This window comes from Crocodylus porosus, unplaced genomic scaffold (genome assembly GCF_001723895.1).
Source record: "Crocodylus porosus isolate Cpor-Errol unplaced genomic scaffold, CroPor_comp1, whole genome shotgun sequence".
NCBI lineage: Eukaryota > Metazoa > Chordata > Crocodylia > Crocodylidae > Crocodylus > Crocodylus porosus.
In genome coordinates, this window is record NW_017728886.1 from 239,041,623 (window position 1) to 239,047,135 (window position 5,513).

The 5,513-nt window shown below is 42.1% G+C and overlaps 1 long non-coding RNA gene across 1 annotated transcript in view; it reads right to left on the reverse strand.

Moving 5' to 3' along the window:
• Window positions 1-470: 470 nt before the first annotated feature.
• LOC109321238 overlaps window positions 471-5,513 on the reverse strand; it is a 33,268-nt gene continuing 28,225 nt past the window's right edge. The window contains exons 2-3 of the long non-coding RNA XR_002104004.1: window positions 3,068-3,129; window positions 471-619 (exon numbers count right to left, since the gene is read on the reverse strand). This is a non-coding gene — a long non-coding RNA (uncharacterized LOC109321238). The remainder of the gene's footprint in view (window positions 620-3,067; window positions 3,130-5,513) is intronic.

Consider the following 5,513-nt stretch of genomic DNA (forward strand, 5'->3'; position numbering starts at 1 on the left):
TCCACTGCTACCCCTGCATCTAATGATTGGTGATCTGATCATAAAAGGCCACCAGGTTGGTCTGACAGGACCTGCCACTGATGAACACATGTTGGTTGCCCCTAAGCACGCAGTCCCCTGCTGGCCCCTCCTGGATGTGTGCCAGCATAATTTTCTCGAATATTTCTCCTGTAAGTCGTTACAAGAAAAGGAGAGAGAGAGGGAGATTTACTGCTGTGATGTCCTTGCTTAACTTTCTGCCTGCACACTCTCCCAAACATTTTAGGGAGGAAAGGGAGAGAACTGCACCAGATTGTCAAAAGGAGGGAGAGCAGATTCTCTGCTGGTTTCTCTAGTTTATGATCCTGTCTCCAGTCCCCTAATTGGTTTAGTTCTCTTCCCCCAACTCATTGTCACCCACCCATCCCCATTTCCCAATTCTCTATCTTCTCTACCTCCATTCTTCTGCCAGCCACTATTGTTTATTCACATATTCTCCTGTGTTGGCTGCTCATCCTTTATGTGGGCTGGGTGTGATGCTCATAAACTCTCTCCTCCTTCGCACTAAATTTCTTTTAAATGGAACGCTCCGTTCAAACCACACTCAGAGCAGTAGCAGGCAACTTGCTGCTTTATTTAACTGCATCCACAAACAAAAAGGAGGGAAAACTCCCACTGAATACATAAGACATAAGAAAGAACTGTGGCCAAAATCTAGCCCATAAATCTCTAGGGAGCCTGTTATGGTAATTTTGATATATTCTTCCTTCCCTGATGCTGAACAGAGGAAGAAAAAAAGCCTCCATGCTCCAAGCTAGCCTGCTCCACTCAGTCATGTAATGAATGGGGGTGGGGCAGGTTCTGAGGCACTAGCCCCTGGCAGTGGGTGTGCAAAAATAGCAGCAGCTGTATTGCCAGGCTGGCCACTGTCACTTAATGCTGTCCTATGTGTTGCTGCCACTGCAGGCACTCAAGAATCCAGTTACACCTCTGTCCCTTCTTCCTGCCCACCTACTGTAATCTGTATTGGGCTAGGAGGAGGACAGCAAGCAGGGCTGTGGCAGTCAGATGGGAATCTGTTGCTCATGCAGCTTTGTCCTTGTACTATTCCCCATGCAGACCCAGCCAGATCCTGAGCAGTGGAACATCTGTTACCACTTGGCTCATCACAGTGATCTTATGCTTGGACTGTGACAGAGTTGCACTCTAACCTGCTAGCCAATGAAAGTGGAGAGAACAGTGCTCCCCAGCTCAGAGGCGTTTACCTGTATTCCCTATTGCTTTGACTGCTACAGACATAATTTCCAGCGCCATCCATAATGATATCCTGTCTCATCCTTCTCCTAGTCCATAGGTTTTAATATGGGAGCTCAACAGGTAGAACAGTACTCCTGCCAGGCCTCTACATTTAGATATAGAGGAAATCATGAAGACTTGTAAGGATGATAGGCTGTAGTGCAAGGTAAGAAGGGAAAGCCGGTCAGGTGCTTCTGGGGCTTGAAGGGCCTGATCCTGCATTAGAATTCCTGGGTTGCGCAGCATCAGGCCCCCCCAGCTCCAGAGCATCTTCCCAGGGCAGCTGGAGAACATGTGTGGCTCCTTGCTGCCCATGCTCTTGCACCATAAAGTAAATAGACATCCACCCCTCAATAGTGGCACAAACTGATATCACCTTTGTTGTGGCCACAGATTTTGGACATTTGTGGTGTAACAAGGGGCATGGCAACAAATATCAAGCAAGGGATTGCCATGGCCTTTGTGCTGCCATAAAAATGCTTATAGCAGCACAAAGATAACAAAAGGCAACATCTGTTTTCACCCTGAGTGGAAATTGTTCAAGTCTTAGAACAGCTTTTGAGCTAGCAGGTGTACGTTTTAACAGTGCTGTGAACTTTCAGTGGTTCATCACTCTCGGATTTAGTGAAACAAAGTTAAAATAGAATGACTGGGAAAATTTCATTGGCTAATTTTGAAGAAAAATGTTATTGCAGCAGCGGGTGTCTGAAACAAACACCTGTGCTAATGGCCTTTATACCATTGCATTATAAAATCTCGCAGTATTCATTAGTATGACTACTACTATAATTTTCCACAGCTGGAGTAGAGATGTCTAAGAGGGCCAGTTCTCTTCTGAGTCTGGTGTGAATCAGGAAGAGCTTCCATTACAAACAGTGATATACCGAAGAAAAACATCAGTCCCAAGGACCCTATGGAAGTATGAACCTTAATGTGGAACCTGAAAGTAGTAGAGAGAATTATTCAATCTCTTCCAAAGTGTTTAGTTGCTTTTACTTGCCCAATACTTCTCTGTTTTTTAATAATGCACTTTCTAAGTTTCAAATGCAGCAGTTTTTATGAGAGCACAGAAATAACAGAAATATACTTGTGGCATATGATGATTTTAAGAAAACAAATTAGCATGGGGAACTAGCTTAGAAAAATGAAGGCTGATGTGGTCTGGGCACATGGTATATACATAAGAATAGGGTACCATGGAGGGCTGACAATGAGGCCCAGAGGGAGACCACAGAAATAATTGGCAGACGATATGAGGGAAGTCATTGTTACAAGAAATGATTCTTGGGAGGAAATTAGAGAAGACAGACAGTGGAAAGCTAGGAAGAGTTAGGCTGGGTTAGTGTATTGTCAGATCCAGGGAGAGGCTGGAATCAGTGACTGATAGTGATATAGGGCAGTGATTCTCAGCTAGGTTGCCACAGGATCTTTTGAAGGGTGTTATGAGGTTTGAGAAGATAAGCAACTGTGAAGAAATAAACTCAGGCTTTCCCTGCCTGGCTGCTCCTGGGCCCTTTACAAGGAGATAATGCTGCAATAACAAACTTGGTTTTGAAATGGGGCGCCATTCAGTTAACAAAAGTTATGGAGGGGTGTCTTGAGTCTAGACAGGTTGAGAACCACTGATGTAGCGTATTAGCTAACTTTAACCTGGGTATACCACACTGCCATTTCATTCATCCCCAGTCATGAGCAGGTGAAAATGTTACAAAATTGATGGCTCCCAAAGGCTGTGTTTTATAGTGAATAGAGCACTGGACTAGGATTTGGGAGGTGTGCTCTCTTCCTGTACCTGCCACTGACTTGCTGAGGGAGCTTGAAGAATTCACTTCATCTTCTGTGCATCTGTTGCCCCTAATGGGAAATGGGAATAATAATGCTGATTACCTTTGAGATCTGTACATCAAAATGATATAATAAGAACCAGTCATTTTCAAGGTGATTGGTAGTTTTTACCAGGAAAGAGTATTAATCCTGAAATTCTTCCCCTTCACATCTAATGTAATGCTTTCCTCTCTAAACTGCACTGCCTAATCCATATTCTCTTTGCACATAGAGCACTCACTGATGTCATTGTAAGCTTGGTGAATGGAACAAGTACAACAGATAAGGATCCATGCTGTGGGTACATGATGCACATTTCTGTACAGAAAGGGAAACATTTATGTGGAGCCATGAATTAATAATAAGGCAAGTGCCACAGGAGGTATGCAGTATCAAGAGTAAAGGAAGTCAACAGTATTAGATGTATGCTAACCGGTTGGGGCTATTACTTAAAAATGCATAGTGTCTGTGGTTTTCAAAACTAATAGCCTGTGCCTATTAGTTTACAAAACGTTTCTATTAGGTATGTAGTCTTTTTAGGTACCAGAAATATGTATCAATGGGGTATCTGAAAAAGAAAGCTTGCTTCTAGGTGTTTCTACGGTGACATCCATGCTTATTCATGATCACTGTAGTCATGGGAAGGTGAAGTGACGGATTCATCAAATAAAAAGTACTGTAAATTATCACTGAGTAAGTGTAAAAGGATAGGGGACACTGAGGCAACATTATCCATTGCTCCATTGTATTCTCCTTTGTCCTTCACTTCAGCTTAACTCCTGACTAAGAATAGACAGGTGTTTTGCTTTTTCAGGGCTTCTTTTTTTAATTCTGTGCAACAATTTCTCCTTAAAATCCTGATATAAGAAAGCTCCCAATTAACTTCAAAGACAGAATGCCATATATATCAGTAATTTCTTAGTAAACAAATATTGCATGCACATAAAACATTGCAAATAATGTAAAATATAGGAAATAGTATTTGGAATACTGTGAAGGATGTTTAAACAAAAGCTGTTACACAGTAATTCTACAAGTGTTTCTCATGCGGACCTCCCCTATTTGTTGCTATTACATATTTCAATTTAAAAGCATGGCTTCAATATAATCTATTTATTTTCATATTCCCTTCTGATGACCTTCTACGGGTGATTTATCCATCTCTATAGAGAGTGATTTTAATATGATTTTAATATGCAAGGTGTCAGCTTGACTTCTCAAAGATTGAGAAATATATGAGCATCTCAATTTGTTCAGAGCACTTGAAATCCCACCAGCAAGCAAGGAGTCTAGGGTCTTCATACCTAGCATCAATCCATTCATTTGATTAATTGCTTACAGACCCTCAGTTCCTGATGGAACTGCATACAAATCTATAGCCTATAACCAGAATGGTTTGAGGCTTAGTATATAAAATATACCAGATCTCCATACAGATGTAATTCAACAGAACACCATCTTTCCATATAAACCCCACTGACTATGGTAAGAATTCACAATACTTCATCTCACTCAACTCCATCCTTACCTCAACTCAATAGCATCTCAGTTTAAAGCAGATAAACTCAGGTCCTCAAAAGTAAAAAAGTGCTGAATTCCTAGCTGCCAGGCACTTTACCATCTAGTGAAGTCCTCAGCCTCTAGTTAGACAACCAAGCTCCCCATACAGTTCAAGAAAGTAGGGATCACTGGTGCTGTGGGGAACATTTAAGCTTCCCAGGTATGAAATACAAAGGAAAAGGATGGGGAAAGAGACTGGCCAGTGTTGACAGGTGCCTAATACTATTGCCAGGCAAGTGGTTTCCTCTGCTTAGGATCCTGAGCTGGAAACTCTGAATTAAGGCACCTAAACCACGTCTACAAAATAGAGAGGGTCCTGCCTGAAAATACCCAGTAGTCACTGGGTGGTGATTACTGGATGGGAGAGATGGAAGCAGGACCTAGTTCAAATTCCTAATCTGTCAGATTTAGATCAGGGAATTGAATCCATACTGGGGTGTGGGAAGGGGAGGAAGGGGGGTGCTTGTCTAGTAAGTTAGAACAGCATTTTTCTGTATCCAAAACAGTACAGGTATATGGTCTCATACCTTGCATCCTCATAAACAGCTACTGAGCATGTCTAATTGTTTAACCTAATTTGGGATGTGTCTGGGCTCTTCCAGTATTTTTTGGTTTGTTTGTTTTTTATTATTATTCTTTTTTATTTTTAATTATTAGAGCTGGAAGGGATCTTGAAAGATTAAGTCCAGCCCCCTGCCCCAGGAGCAGGAAATCAGCAGGAATCATAGGATCCCAGCAAGATAAACATCCAAATGTGTCTTGAAGGTGTTCAAAGTAGATGCTTGAACCACCTCCGGTGGCAGTCTATTCCAGACCTTCAGGGATCAGACAGTAAAGAAGTTCCTCCTTATGTC